The following is a 16,008-nucleotide window of genomic DNA, read 5'->3' as shown; positions in this document are numbered from 1 at the left end:
GAGGGTCCCTTGAAGCCATTTCCTGCTGCAGTCAGTCACCATGGGGACCAAATTCATTTCAGAACTACAAGAGGTCAAAGAGTTTATCTCCCATAGTCTTGCTGAAAAAATAATGACTTGGGAATTTATTCGGAAATTGAAAAATGAAACTAAAAAAAGAAGAATTTAAGAACAATGTGGATTGGAGGATTGTCTACAATAACAACAGAAAGATTTATTCCATGGAAACAACGAAAAGGCGAATCAGATGACAATTGTACAGGGAGTTTATAAAACAATTGGCCCAAGTTAGAAACTGAAGTCAAAGGACTTAAGATGACTATCTCCAAGAAAAAAAAAAAAAAAGGATTTCGCTCATCAGATAGTATTAAAAACCTAGAAATATCCAGGAATTAAAAAGGCATTTATTTCTCTCAACAAGAAACAAGGAAACAATTAGAAACTCCAAGGAAAGCAAACAAGCAAATGTGAGAAAAATCCCAGTGCAAAGACAGCAAACTAAAATGGCATGGTTTTGAGCAAGGCTGGAACGTGAGAGAATTTAATTGCTCCATGGGCTCGAATATTCTTTGAACTGAGCAGGATTAGTGACATAGGATTTCACTGTATTTGGTTCTACAGTAAGTGAAAAATATATAACTATCATACGGGTGGTGATGTTTTATTTTTTAGAGTCAATCTGTAGACAAAACATGAGATATAATTATAGGCACACAAAAGAATTCAAACAGCTGAACTTTGCAAAAATGGTAGTCTGCAACTGACAAGGAAAAAGTGGAAGATGTTGCATCAGCTCTGACTGCTCCTCCAGCAGGGACCATCTCAAGTTTACTGAACTGAAATTTGAGTATATTGTGTAGTTCACTCTACAGTGACTTACCACACGCCCTCCACACGCTACACATTACCCTGGGTCTTGAGAGACGATGCTGAGCATGTCTACAGTGCTGACAGGCAGGTTTCCTGCCCTTGGGGAGCAGGTCATGGGACACTGTGGAGGGAGAGTGCAAGTGACAGAAAGTTGCCATCTTTGATGGCGGGCAAAGAATGTAAGACTCCTTGACAATTATGGTAAAAGCCAAACAAAAAATAAAGTTAGAAATGGTTAAAAGCACTTGCCTCTAGAAAGTAAGACTGGTTGGTGGGGCAGTGGAGTTTAAGAAATGAGTTTTTTTACTTGACTCAATTTGCACTACTTTGAACCTTACCTTATAAGTATAAGGTTTATTTTAATCATAATTTAAAAAAAAAACTGTAATAATGCTACTTCTAACCGGCACGGTCAGAGTGGCTCACACTAAGTGCAAATGTTGCATAAAAGACCTGATGTCAGGGCTTCGGGATCCTGAATTTTGTGCAAAGAGTGTGAAATGGTGCAGCTGGGAGCCATTTTCTTCAATATACACTGAGAAGATTTTGGTCCTATAATTGTGCATCTGGATATTTTAATAGTGGTATGATATAAAATAAGCCTCTAGAAATATACTGTGTTGCCCTTTCTGCTTTTTTTATTGCTGTAAGTTGACTTTTAATTTTTTAAGTAGTATATAAATATTTTAGAAGGTGCTGTGAAAAAGTCCTTAAGAAAGTACATACTTGGGGCACCTAGGTGGCTCCGTTGGCTAAACAACCAGCTTTGGCTCAGGTCACGATCTCGTAGTTCATGAGTTCAAGCCCTGCATGGGCTCTCTGTTATCAGCTCAGAGCCCACCTCTGATCCTGTCTGCCTCTCTCTCTGCCCCTGCCCCACTTGCTCTCCCTCTCTCTCTCTGAAAATAAACATTAAAAAAAAAAGTGCATACTTGTCTATACACAAAAAACATGTTTGAGTGGTTCAACCCCTCTTATAGCCCATATCTAATAGTATGTTGGGATCTAACCATCGTGGGCAACAATGATCCCTGAAAAGACGTGTCCAGAGGTCTGTTTTGCCTGATCCCTTCCAATCTCTTTCGTCATTCTCTCCCAGACTACCTGAAGCTGCCCCTCCATAGCTCTAGAACTCTGGGAGCAGGAACAGTCATGGGGAAAGACGGAGGGTGGAAGGGGGTCCACTTCAGAATGGGGTGGGGTGAGAAAGAACGAGGGGCACTGTGAAAGATCAGCTCTGATCTGGAAGGGACTCTGAGGAGGCATTAGGTTAGAGGTGAGCAGTGAGGGGCAGAGAAGAACAGATCTGCCCGTAAGGCAGGAGAGGGTGTGGGAGCAGTAGGAGACCTGGTGTGGAGTTTAGGGCAGTGAACAGAGTGGCTCCAAATGGACTGGAAGGAAGACCTGCAAGGAGGGATGTGGTAAAGGAAAAGTGAGGGCAACACAGCCAAGCCCTTGTGGTGAGAAATGAACTGCCGTAGACATTGCTCAGGAAAGGTGGGCATCCCAGGGCCTGTCTGGGAAGGACACGTGGTCTATCTTAGGTGCTTTGGCCGTGTGGTCTCGGGTCCAAGCCCACCCAGGGACTCGGTGACATAGAATGGAGAATTTGTTTAATGAACCCAGAGCCATAAAGAATCTGATCAACAAAGCATAAAAATCACTCAGGGACTACCCCTACCTCAGTTGTGTCCAGTTGGGGGTCTGTTCTGTGGCCTACTTCCCATCAACCTCTGCTCTCATCCTTAGAGCAGGTATACGTGAGCACTCATTTCTGCCTCCACCTCCAGTTTGTCCTGGGACGCGGGTCTGGGTCACAGCTCCTGGACACTGAAGAAACACAGAGGGAAAATGTGTCTGTACTTGACCATCTGAATCAGAGCCCCGTGCTCTCAGAAAAAGGCGGTGCCTCCCCCTGACCTACATTTTCAGGACTCGCGTTCTTAACCCTGCCATCGAGGGTGGTGACAGCTGCCAAGCACTGTTAATTCTAGACCTGTCACCAATCCTCTTCCCTGCAGGGCTCGAACACAAAGAACCATGAGCCATTATTGCCTTCTTTCTGCTGTGTAGGAAGAAACTACGACTGATTCCTTTCACCCTGAGCTTCCTGAGAGTCCGAGTCACATGCCATGGGCTTTGGAAACAGACTGACCTAGGCTTGAGTTCCAGCGTCACCATTTTCCAGCTGTGCAGCTTGCAAATTTTCTTAACTCATCTGAGCTATAATTTTTTTAAATTAACAACTCGATATTAATAATTACCTCATTGTATTATATGGAGAATTAAGTGAAATAATATGCATAAAGTACCTAATTCAGAGTCTGGCACGTTGTACTCATCTTTGTTCTCCCATGTCTAGACATAGGTGGTGTTGAAAGTATCCTTGCCCTCATTTCCTGGCAAAAAAAGTGGGACCGCAGGACCCAGCTGTCTCCCATACCCCCCGAGTCAGGTCCACACCCCGTTGTCACTGCCTGCACGGTCTCAGGTATGGTTTTCAGGCAGATCCTCCCTTCTTTCTGTTTATATATCATATAAGCATGCTGCAAACAAGAGGCTGTCTTTGGTTCTTGTCACATCCATGTTGAGTTGCCATGCTCCCCGACTCTGTGCAGAGGGTGTAGCTGGCTGTCCAATGCCCACTAAGTCAGCGTTAAGGCTGGGTCTCAGTCCAGTCCCTGGGCTAGCTTCCCAGGGCTACTCCAGGCAGCCAACCCAGCAGAGCTTGCACACCAAAACCTCAATCCCAGCTTCTCCTTCTCTGAGTTCATCCCATGTGGGCACCTGTCTCCTTCAGCTGCGGGAAAAACTCCCAGATACAAGAACAAATGAGTCTGCAGGGTCATTCTGGCCTTTTACTGGATACCAGCAGCCCAGATTCAGAAAGACCAGGGCTTTCCCAGCAAAGGTTCTGGGAAGCCTGCTTTTTCCTCTTTTCTTCTCTTTTCTTGTGTTACTCTATTTTTTAGAGATCCTAGCTGTTGAAAAATATACTTTCTATCAACCACACTGACAATTTCAACACAAGATAGTGGTTGAGAAGACAGGCTTTAAATTTGGATAGAACTAGAGGTGAATTTCATACCACAATTTATGAGCTGTGTGACCTTGAGCTAGTTACTTTAATCTTCTCATCCCAAACTGAAAATGATAGTATCTAAAGCATGTATTTCATCATTTGGTTGCAAGTGAAGAAATCTGACTCAGTGGTTTAAACAAAAAGGAATAGTTTCTCTCACCTAGCAAGAGCTCTGGAAGTGGTGACTGTGTAGTTTCAGCACCTCTATAACATCTCCCAGATTCTTTTGGCCTTTATCTCATCCTTATTGCCTCATGTTTGTAAAATGGCTGTTGTGGCTCCAAATATCACATTTATATCAAGGTACCTATATCTTTCCTTTTAACAGGAAAATAGAAGGCTTCACAGTAGTCTTTGTTCTGGACTTTTCTTTAGATCCTATTCGCCAGAACTGGGAGATATGGCAATTCATAGCAAGGGAGCTGGGAAATTGGGGAATATTATTGGCTTAGACCAAACAGAATTCATATCTTGGAGCTGGGCACATTGCAGCTCAGGGGGAAAAAAGTCAGGGTTTAGTTACCTAATGTGATACTGTGATTTATTATAAGAAATACATATTTGGTCTTTGTCCCCATTTCTGGCACACAACTCAAAACCCTTGGAATTTCCTGTGTTGAGAGTTTATCACTCTGTTATGTTAATGAAGCAACTTTTGGAAAACACCTCAGGATGGGGCTGGTTGCCAATGGAGCCTATCTTGCCATGGTTGCTCCATGGTTGCCAATGGGGCCTGATTTTGATTAAAGGGTTAGAACTTTCACTCCTCATCCCCCTCCCAGTCCCCACCTCCCTGCCCCCCACCCTGACCTCAGGGGAGGGGAGACAGGCTGGAGGTGGAATCAATCGCAATGGCCAATAATTTAATCAGCCATGCCTATGTAATGAAGCCTCCATAAAAACCCAAGAGTACAGGGTTCAGAGACTTTCAGGGTTGATGAACATGTGGACACCAGGAGACACCGGGAGAATGGTGTGCCTGGGGAGGACACGGGAGTTCTACACTCTGCTCACACACCTTGCTCTATGCATCTCTCCCACCTGGCTTTTCTGGAGTTATATCCTTTCATAATAAAGTGGTAATACAGTGAATAAAATGTTTCTCTGAGTTCTGTTAGCCAATCTGGCAAATCAACCAAACCCAAGAAGAGAGTCCTAGGAATCACTGATTTATAGCCAGTTGGTCAGAAGCACAGGTAACCTGGCCATGTAACTAGCATCTGAAGGTGGGGGAGGGGGGTTAGTGGGAGGGGGGACTCATGGTGAGGGGGGGGCTCATGGTGAGGGGTAGTCGTATGGGACTGAACACTTAACCTGTGAGATCCAATACTATCTCCAGGCAGATGGTGACAGAACTGAGTTGAATTGTTGGACGCCCAGTTGGTGTCCCCAGAGAAGTGCGGGTGCAGGTAACCCACATTGGAATGGAGTTTCAGAACCATTTTCCCAAGCAAGAGGTAGGTATGGCTAAAGGGCAAGTAACCAGAGAAGTCTGACTTGACACAGGCTTGTGGTATTAAATTTAAGAATATTTGTAGGGTCGCCTGTGTGGCTTAGTCATTTGAGCGTCTGACTCTTGGTTTCAACTCAAGTCATGATCTAACAGTTCATGGGTTCGAGCCCCGTGTTGGGCTCCATGCCAACAGTGTGGAGCCTGCTTGGAATTCTGTCCCTCTCTGACCCTCCCCCACTTGTGTGTGCATGCGCTCTCTCTCTCTCTCTCAAAATAAACTTAAAAAATTGTTAAAAAAAAAAAGAATATAAAGTGCTTAGTGCAGTGTCAGACTTATAAGTAGTGTTTAATACATTATACCCATCATTATCAATAAAATATAAATTGTTGGGGGGCCTGGGTGGCTCAGTCAGTTGAGCGTCCAACTCTTGGTTTCAGCTCAGGTCATGATCTCAAGGTTCATGAGTTTGAGTCCTGCATCAGACTCTGCGCTGACAGTGCAGAAGCTGCTTGGGATTCTCTCTCTCTCTCTCTCTCTCTCTCCCTCTTTCTATGCCCCTCCCTAGCTTGTTCTCACTCTCTTAAAATAAATCAATAAAAACTTTAAATATATATATATATTTAAATATATATTTTATATATATATTTATAAGTTTATAAATTTATATATATATTTATAATATATATATATATATATATATATATATATATATATATTGCCAAAGTTGGTTGATCATGCCCTATAGATAATTAAATATAGTAGTTAGAAAGTGATAAAATTGATAGCACAACTCAGCTGTACTGATTTCTGAGTGTCCCCCACCCCCACCAGCGTAGGACTTATTCTCATTCATTCTTTCAGGCACAAATATCAAGTACCAACTTTGCATCAGGTGCAAGGCCAGGTACAGGCAATAATCCCTCTCCCTGACTCCCTAGGCCTCAGAAATTTAATTCCCATACCTTTTGTGCTCGTGTTCTCTGGCTGGAACCCCAGGTCCAAGCTCCTGCAGACCCCTGGATCTTCCCTTTCCCAGCCAAAGTCAGAAACCACAAGAATGGTTTCAACTTAAGGGCAGCACGGTAATTCGTGCCACATCCACACCGTCCTTTTTGGATTTTGAGATTCCCCAGAACATAAACGCGAATGAAGCAGACACCCAAAGAGCTAGCAGGGAACTCTTCACAAAGCGCACACTTTTCATGAGCACCAAACTGGGAGCTTCCCCAGATTCTGTCGACTCCTTATGACTGAATTCAAACGTTTGTCCAGCAAGGGCTGTTCATAAGCAGACCTTCTGTGCTGGACCCCAAGAACACGTTCCAGAGCACATCCTCAGTTTCACCAGCAGTGAGGTCCTCAAAGTAGGCCTCATCCTCCATTAATAATGGTGTTAGAACCCATAACGTGGCTGTTCACAGTGCCAGGCCCTGTTCTAGGCACTTTATATACATTCTCTCATTTAACCTTCCTGCACTGCCAGATGGGTACTATTATCTCTAGTTTACAGTTGAGCAAACTGAGGCCCAAAAAGGGTAATTTACCTGAGGTCACACAGCGAGTTGATGGCAAAGCCACAGCTGAAACCCGAGCCTCCAATATCTAATCCCAAATACTGCCTCTGGGGCTATGTGGCCCCTCATTACATGCATTCTCTGGAATAATGTTCCTGCTTCGAATCTTTTTTTTGTCATCGGAGTGGAAGTTTTCTAGAGAAAGATAGTATTCCTTAAGGTAGGAGTGTGGATTTCGGCCGCCTGTATTTTCTATAATCGCATTTCTAGAAATGACCAAATTGCTTTTTCTTTCCCTTCCTGTACCTCACCACCAGCACCACCATTTTGCTCTCCTTTTTTGCCACAGAAGAAGCTATGGGAGGTAGCGTTAGAATGAGCTTGACGACAGAATTGCAAAGAATCACTGAAGTGCTGTCCACCCCATCTAAACCGTCTCTACAGGAAGAGACCCTGCCAGTACCAAGGACGCATCTGGGAGAGTATTGTGGAGGGAGAGAGGTAAGAATAAGGATGGGAATTGCCAATAGGCTGAAAAACGACCTATTTAAAATCTGGTAAATATTGGGAGGAAGAGAAATGAAACACATCCTGAAATGGAGATGGGGCAGACCCCTGTTTCCCTTTACTTCGTTCCTGATGCAGAGATTACACAACAGCAGCATGACCTCGCTTGGAGCCTGGGCCCGTGCCACGTGGAGAGAGGGAGGGGAACCAATTCACTGTGTCCTATGCTCAGCTGAACCGTTGCTACCTACTTGGTCTGACCAAACTTCAAGCACAGCCTCCTTTCCCTTCCAGTGCACTAGAAAACTGAAGGGAAGCCCCTATACCAGGTGACTCCTGAAAGATTTCTGAAATTGTACCCTGCACGCCGTCTCATCCTGTTGTGCTTTACGTCAATGCCGTGTCAGAAAAGCAGGGCTCACCTCAGGGTCAACACAGAACAGAAATACCCAGCAGATATGCTAACGCTCTCTAGCCTCACGCAGAAGTTCGCTCTATCATGAAATTTGAATCCAAGAGTTCTTGCAAGAAAATTTGGCCCTGCTGCTCCTGCGGGTCCCAGTGTTCCTGTGACTGTCCTCCAGTCTTTCTGGAAATCAGGGCCATCGTTGTTTATTATCAGGACATTGCCAGAACCTGCTGGTGTGACATCAGCCTTCTCTAAGACAGACAGATGGGTTCCTGCTGTTCCCTCCCAGAGAAGGGAAGTTCACAAAGCCCAAAAAGCACAGTCACAGGTGGAGAATTCTCTTTCTGGTGGGTGGAGGAGGGGGCAGTGTACAATGACTGCCCATATTCTTCATTTGGAAGAGACTAAAATAAGTAGACATAGGTGTTCGGGTGAAGTAGGATACACTGAGTGCCAAAGACAGAAAACATGACTGGTTCATTCCATTATCAATGATTCACTTATACAGTCATTCACTTCTCATCCATTCATGTATTCATTTCACATTCATGATCATGTACTGGACATAGCCCTAGAGAGAAGGTAGAGAAAGACCCAAGGATGTAATTCCCCTGCTTTGTGGTAAGGGCTAAAGGAGTCCACGAAGGGTTCACCGTCGAGTTGCTCTTTCCTCTTTTTCTCTTACTCACATCCTGCAAAGGTTTGATTTTTGATAATTTGCCTGAGCTTTACTGATCCACTCTCCAGAGCTCTAGAAACCCTATCTAGAGTACCATGGAAACGAAAATGATGAAAATGATAATAGACAACACTTACTGAGTACTTTTTGTATGTGAAGTAATGTTCTAAACATTTTAAGTAGATTACCTTATTTATACATTATAAGAGTATGACAAGCTGGGTACTATTAATATGCTTGTTTTCCAGATAAGAAAGCTGAGGTATAAAGAAATTCATCAACTTGTCAATGCCACACCACAAATAAGAGGAAGAACTGGGATTTGGATGAAGGCAGTCTAGCTCCAAAGCTTCCCTTTTAGCCATTACTCTATCTGTATAATGGATGAAGTGTTTGACCTCAGAGAAAATTTCAAGTATATGTAGTTTTCTTTGCTGACTTGAATCATATAATTTTAAACATCCAATAGTGGTTGCTAGTGGAAACTATTGGAAGCCTGTTCAGTACTAAATCCAGTCATTAACAGCCACTCTTGAAGCCAGGCTGTGTTTAGCCCTCCCCCAGCAGGGAAGAAACAAATTTTACTGAGAAGGTGTCAGGTCACACAGCTAGTGAACCATGGGGCCAAGGTTCAAGCCTGTGCCTAGCACATGGTCTTCAACAAATATTTGTTGAGCAATGAATAAATGAATGCATAAAGAAAATGAAAACGTGAGCAGGCAGGCAGGCAGGCAGGCAGGGCTGTGTAGCCCAAAATTTCATGCTCTGTCCTTTGTACTGGTGGTTTTAAATTGTGTGCCACAAAGGCCTCAGGTAATGTGAGGAGGGGTAGTGTGGAATAGCTAGCTACCTGTGAGACTGGAGCCCCAGGCCTCCTGTCCCTGCTCCAATCAGAGAATCTCTGCCTCTATATGTGTTAGGTACTGGAGGACAGGTGTCACCAAAAATAGTAGGGAGACCCAAGTATCTATCCCTCCACTGAAGAAAACATTAAGCTGGCAAAAATAATCAGAATGAGGAATGTAATTTAAAAAAAAAAAAAGATTTGCAAAAACCAGGGAAGTGCTTAATGAAGCAGCTGCTGCTAATTTTAGTAAAAGCATGTGGCATTTTTCTTAACCACTGAAGATCCCCCCCATTCCCTAGCTTGGCCCATGGCCATGTTGATGGTTAACTCCCATTCCTGGTGGTTTGGTTTGCTGATGCCAGAAGGGCAATTCAAACTTTGTTATCAAAGAACTGTAGTTGTGCATTTTGACCTGTCTGTCGGTTCCCTGACTCACTTGCTCAGAGGCTGCCTTTGTTTTGACCCTCTCGGAATTTTCCCAGGGATGGAATGGCCTTCTGGGCAGCATTCGTTTAAAGGATGTAAAGGCATCTTACTACTGACAGTCACCTGGGGCAAAGGATGGAGAATGGGACAAGCAGCTGACAGACCAAAAATTTGGGAAAGAGTAGCCTGAGGAGGAAGATAACTGAAGGTATAAGGGCTTGGAAGGGTTTCCAGGTAAGCCAGGGAATCTGGAGGGCCATATGCATGCTCAAGTCTGAATATATATACTCAGAAAAAGTGAGGTGATCTGATCTTTGGGTTCTTTGTGAGAGTTAAGACAGTTGTAGATGGTCTGGCTAAGCACTGAGGGACGGTAGTTCACAAACAATCTGCAAAGACTGCAAATACCACAAAGTCTTTTCTGTTTTGTTTTCTTTTTGGTTCCAAACACTTAAGGAAATATCTCTCAGATTCCTGGATGAATGCTGAGATAATGGAAGCGAGACTTGCATGACCACAGATGACAAGAAATATATGCAAAATCATTTGGAAAAGTCACTAAATAAGTAGATGATTGTAACTCACAATAAGAAACAATAGCACATCATGGGAAGGGGAAAGAATATGATTTCGGCAGTTATCACTTTATAATACTCAAAATGTCAAGTTTTCAACAACAATTTAGCAGCATGCCAAGAAACAGGAAACTATGGTGCATTCACAGGAAAAAGAAAATAAAGTGACAGAAATGGTCTCTGAGGAAGCCCAGACAGACAGATTATCTTGAAGATGCTCAAGTCAACTATCTTGAAGATGTTCAAAGAACTAAAGGAAACCAGGAGAATGATGTCTCAACAAATAGAGAATATCAATCAATAATAAAATGAACCAAATAAAAATTCTGGAGCTTGAAAATACAATAGCTAAAATGAAAAATTCACTAGAGATGTTCAGCAGAAGATCCGACAGGGAGGAGAATCGGGTAACTTGGAGATTGGCCCATTAAAATTATCCAGTCTGAAAAGCATAAAGAAAAAAGAAAGAAGAAAAGTGAACAGACCTAAAGGGACATGTGGGACATCATCAAAAGTACCAACATGCACACTATGGGAATCTCAGACAGGAGAGGAAAGAGAGAAAGAGGCAAAAAAAAAAAAAAAAAAAAAAAAATTGAAGAATTAATGTCCCAAGAGTCCCAAACTGATGAAAAACATGAATCTACACCTCCAAAATGTTCAATGAGGCTCAGGTAGGACAAAGTCAAAGGCATCCACACTGAGATACATTGTTAATCCAATTGTCAAAAGACAAATATAGTCTTGAAAGCAGCAATAGAGAAGCAACTAGTCATGTGCAAAGGATCCTCAATATAATAACAGCTCGTTTCTCATCAGAAACCACAGAGGCCAGAGGACAATGGGGTAACATATTTAAAGTAGTGAGAAAAAGAAAAAGAAACCCTCTCATCCAATAATTCTATACCTGGCAAAAGTATCCTCCAAAAGTGAAAGAGAAATTAAGATATTCACAGATGAACAAAAACTGAGGGAGTTTATTGCTAGTTGACCTGCCTTAGAGGGTATACCAAAGGGAGTCTTTCAGAATGAAATGAAAGGACACTAGACAGTAACTCAAAACCATATGAAGAAATGAAGAACATCAGCAAAGGTAACTACATAGGCAAATATGAAAACCAGTATTACTGTATTTTTTGGTTTGTAATTCCTCTTTCCTTTCCTATATGATTTAAAATACAAATGCTGTGGATATTATTTCATTTTATGGAATCACTAAGTTCTTTGTCTCCCCTCATTGTCTAATAATTTCCTCTCCCTCTTTTTTTTAAGCTTCATTATTTTCCACAATTTTATGTTCCATGTCACCTATTCTCTCTTCTTCTTCTTCAATTCCCATTGTGACTGTATCCAGTCAGTATTACATCTTAGTTATAGCATTTTTTTTAATTTCAGCCTGACTATTTTAGGTCTTTGACCTCTGAAGCAATGTTTCTCTGGTGTCTTCTATACTTTTTTCAAGGCCAGCTATTAGTCTTATGACTGCTGTTCTAAATTCTTGTTCATATATATTGCTTATAACTGTTTTGATCAAGTCCCTTGGCTGTGATTTCTTCTTGACCTTTCTTTTGGGGAGAATTCCTCTGTCTTGTCATATTGGCTAAGTTTCTGTCCTTTGCGTGTTTTAAAATCTTGTTATGTTTCCTGCTTCTGAGAGTACTACTATATTAAAAAGGGCCATACACTGTCCAGGGCTGGCACTTTAGGAAGTGTTTCTGGTGTGTGCTGTGTGCACTCTGCTGTTGAGTTTTGAATATTCTTTCTCACTGGTCAGTCCTCTGCAGAGCTCCTCTTGCAGTGGGGAGTGTTTAGACCTTTAACTAACCAGATATAAATAACATAACTGATCAAGAATTTAGAATAATAGTCATAAAATTAATCACTGGGCCTGAAAAAAGCATAGAAGACAGCAGAGAATCTATTGCTACAGAGATCAAGGGACTAAACAATAGTCGTGATGAATTTAAAAATGTTATAAATGAAGTGCAAAATAAAATGGAGGTGACCACAGTGCAGATTAAAGAGGCAGAGGGGAGATTAGGTCAATTAGAAGATAAAATTATGGAAAAAGAGAAAGCTGAAAAAAATAGAGATAAAACAATCCATGATCACGAGGGGGAGAATTAGAGAACTAAGTGATTCAAACAGAACACTATCTGTTATCACAGGATTTCCAGAAGAAGAAGAGAGAGAGAGAGAGAGAAAGGGGCTGAAGGTGTTCTTGAACAAATCATAGCTGAGAAAACTTCCCTGATCTGGGGAAGGAAACAGGCATTGAAATCCAAGAGGCACAGAGAACTCTCTTCAGATGTAACTTGAATCGATCTTCTGCATGACATATCAGAGAAATTGGCAAAATACAAGGATAAAGAGAGAATTCTGAAAGCAGCTAGGGATAAACAAGCCTTAACATACAAAGGTAGACACATAAGGGTAGTAGCAGACCTATCTACTGAAACTTGGCACGACAAAAAGGAATGGCAGGAAATCTTCAATGGGATGAAGAGAAAAAATATGCAGCCGAGAATCCTTTATCCAGCAAGCCTGTCATTCAGAATAGGAGAGATAAAGATTTTCCCAAAGAAACAAAAACTGAAGGAATTCATCACCACTAAACCAGCCCTACAAAAGATCCTAAGAGGGATTCTGTGAGTGAAATGCTGCAAGGACCACAAAATACCAGAGACATCACTACAAGCATGAAACCTACAGATAACACAATGACTCTAAACCCATATCTTTCAATAATAACACTGAATGTAAATGGACTAAATGCTCCAACCAAAAGACACAGGGTATCAGAATGGATTAGAAAAACAAGACCCATCTATTTGCTGTCTATAAGAGACTCATTTTAGACACGAGGACACCTTCAGATGGAAAGTGAGGGGATGGAGAACTATCTATCATGCTACTGGAAGTCAAAAGAAAGCTGAAGTAGCCATACTTATATCAGACAAACTAGACTTTAAATTAAAGGCTGTAACAAGAGATGAAAAAGGGCATTATATAATCATTACAGGGTCTATCCATCAGGAAGAGCTAACAATTATAAATGTCTATGTGCCGAATATGGAAGTCCCCAAATATGTAAAAGAATTAATCACAAACATAAGCAACCTTATTGATAAGAATGTGGTAATTGCAGGGACTTTAATACTCCACGTACAATAATGGATAGATCATCTAGACACAGGATCAATAAAGAAACAAGGGCCCTGAATGATACATTGGATCAGATGGACTTGACAGATATATTTAGAACTCTGCATCCCAAAGCAACAGAATACACTTTCTTCTCAAGTGCACATGGAACATTCTCCAAGATAGATCACATACTGGGTCACAAAACAGCCCTTAATAAGTATAAAAGAATTGAGATCATACCATGTACACTTTCAGATAACAATGCTATGAAACTTGAAAGCAACCACAGGAAAAAGTCTGGAAAATCTCCAAAAGCATGGAGGTTAAAGAACATCTTACTAAAGAATTAATGGGTCAACGAGGCAATTACAGAAGACATTAAAAAATATATGGCAACAAATGAAAATGAAAATACAACAATCCAAACACTTCGGGATGCAGCGAAGGCAGTCCTGAGAGGAAAATACATTGCAATCCAGGCCTATCTCAAGAAACAAGAAAAATCCCAAATACAAAATCTAACAGCACACCTAAAGGAACTAGAAGCAGAACAGCAAAGACATCCCAAACCCAGGAGAAGAAGAAAGAGAAATAATAAAAATCAGAGCAGAAATAAACAATATAGTATCCAAAAAACAGTAGAGCGTATCAATGAAACCAAGAGTTGGTTTTTTGAAAACAAAAAAAACAAAAAAACTGATAAACCTCTAGCCAGGCTTCTCAAAAAGAAAAGGGAGATGACCCAAATAGATAAAATCATGAATTAAAATGGAATTATTACAACCAATCCCTTAGAAATATAAGCAATTATCAGGGAATACTATGAAAAATTATATGCCAACAAACTGGACAACCTGGAAGAAATGGAAAAATTCCTAAGCACCCACACACTTCCAAAACTCAAACAGGAAGAAATAGAAAACTTGAACAGACCATAACCAGTGAAGAAATTGAGTCAGTTATCAAAAATCTCCCAACAAATAAGAGTCCAGGACCAGATGGCTTCCCTGGGGAATTCTACCAGACATTTAAAGCAGAGATAATACCTATCTTTCCCAAGCTGTTCCAAAGACATTTAAAGCAGAGATAATACCTATCCTTCTCAAGCTGTTCCAAAAAATAGAAAGGGAAGGGAAACTTCCAGGCTCATTCTATGAAGCCAAAATTACTTTGATTCCCAAACCAGACAGAGACCCAGCAAAAAAAGAGAACTACAGGCCAATATCCCTGATGAATATGGAGGCAAAAATTTTCAACAAGATATTAGCAAATCAAATTTAACAGCATATAAAAAGAATTATTCACCATGATCAAGTGGGATTCATTCCTGTGCTTCAGGACTGGTTCAATATTCACAAATCAATCAATGTGATATATCACATTAATAAAAGAAGAGATAAGAACCATATGATCCTGTCAATAGATACAGAAAAAACATTTGACAAAACTCAGCATCCTTTCTTAATCAAAACCCTCAAGAAAGTCGGGATAGAATGAAAATACTTAAACAGCATAAAAACCATTTATGAAAAGCCCACAGCTGGGGCACCTGGGTGGCTTAGTCGGTTGAGCGTCTAACTTTGGCTCAGGTCATGATCTCATGGTTCGTGAGTTTGAGCCCCACATCAGGCTCTGTGCTGTCAGCTCAGAGCCTGGAGCCTGCTTTAGATTCTGTGTCTCCCTCTCTCTCTGCCTCTGCTCTGCTCACACTCTGTCTCTGTCTCTCAAAAAAAGTGAATAAACATTTAAAAAATATTAAAAAAAAAAAAAAAAAGCCCATAGCTAATATCATCCTCGATGGGGAAAAACTGAGAGCTTTCCCCTGAGATCAGGAACACAACAGGGATGCCCACTCTCAGCACTGTTGTTTAACATAGTGTTGGAAGTCCAAGCATCAGCAATCAGACAACAAAATGAAATCAAAAGCATCAAAATTGGCAAAGATGAAGTCAAACTTTCACTTTTCGCAGACAATACGATATTCTACATGGAAAACCAGACAGACTCCACCAAAAGTCTGCTAAAGCTGATACATGAATTCAGCAAATTTGCAGGGTACAAAATTAATGTACAGAAATTGGTTACATTTTATACACCAATAATGAAACAACAGAAAGAAAAATAAAGAAACTAGTCCCATTCACAATTGCACCAAGAATCACAAAATACCTAGGAATAAACCTAACCAAAGATGTAAAAGATCTTTATGCTGAAAACTATATAAAGCTTATGAAGGAAATTGAAGAAGATACAAAGAAATGGAAAAACATTCCATGCTCATGGATTGGAAGAATAAATATTGTTAAAATGTCAATACTACCCAAGGCAATCTACACATTCAATGCAATCCCAATCAAAATTGCACCAGCATTCTTCTCAAAGCTAGAACAAATAATCCTAAAATTTGTATGGAACCACAAAAGACCCCGAATAGCCAAAGTAATATTGAAGAAGAAAACCAAAGCGGGAAGCATCACAATCCCAGACTTTAGCCTTTA

General features: G+C 41.2%; 1 long non-coding RNA gene across 3 annotated transcripts in view; it reads right to left on the bottom strand.

Moving 5' to 3' along the window:
• LOC123601013 overlaps window positions 1-16,008 on the bottom strand; it is an 89,316-nt gene that overhangs the window by 32,989 nt on the left and 40,319 nt on the right. For all 3 annotated transcript variants that reach the window (XR_006713926.1, XR_006713925.1, XR_006713924.1), the window contains exon 2: window positions 2,552-2,700. This is a non-coding gene — a long non-coding RNA (uncharacterized LOC123601013). The remainder of the gene's footprint in view (window positions 1-2,551; window positions 2,701-16,008) is intronic.

This window comes from Leopardus geoffroyi, chromosome D1 (genome assembly GCF_018350155.1).
Source record: "Leopardus geoffroyi isolate Oge1 chromosome D1, O.geoffroyi_Oge1_pat1.0, whole genome shotgun sequence".
In the NCBI taxonomy this organism is placed as follows: Eukaryota; Metazoa; Chordata; class Mammalia; order Carnivora; family Felidae; genus Leopardus; species Leopardus geoffroyi.
The sequence above is the reverse complement of the archived record's forward strand: the minus strand, read 5'-3'. Positions and strand labels throughout refer to the sequence as shown.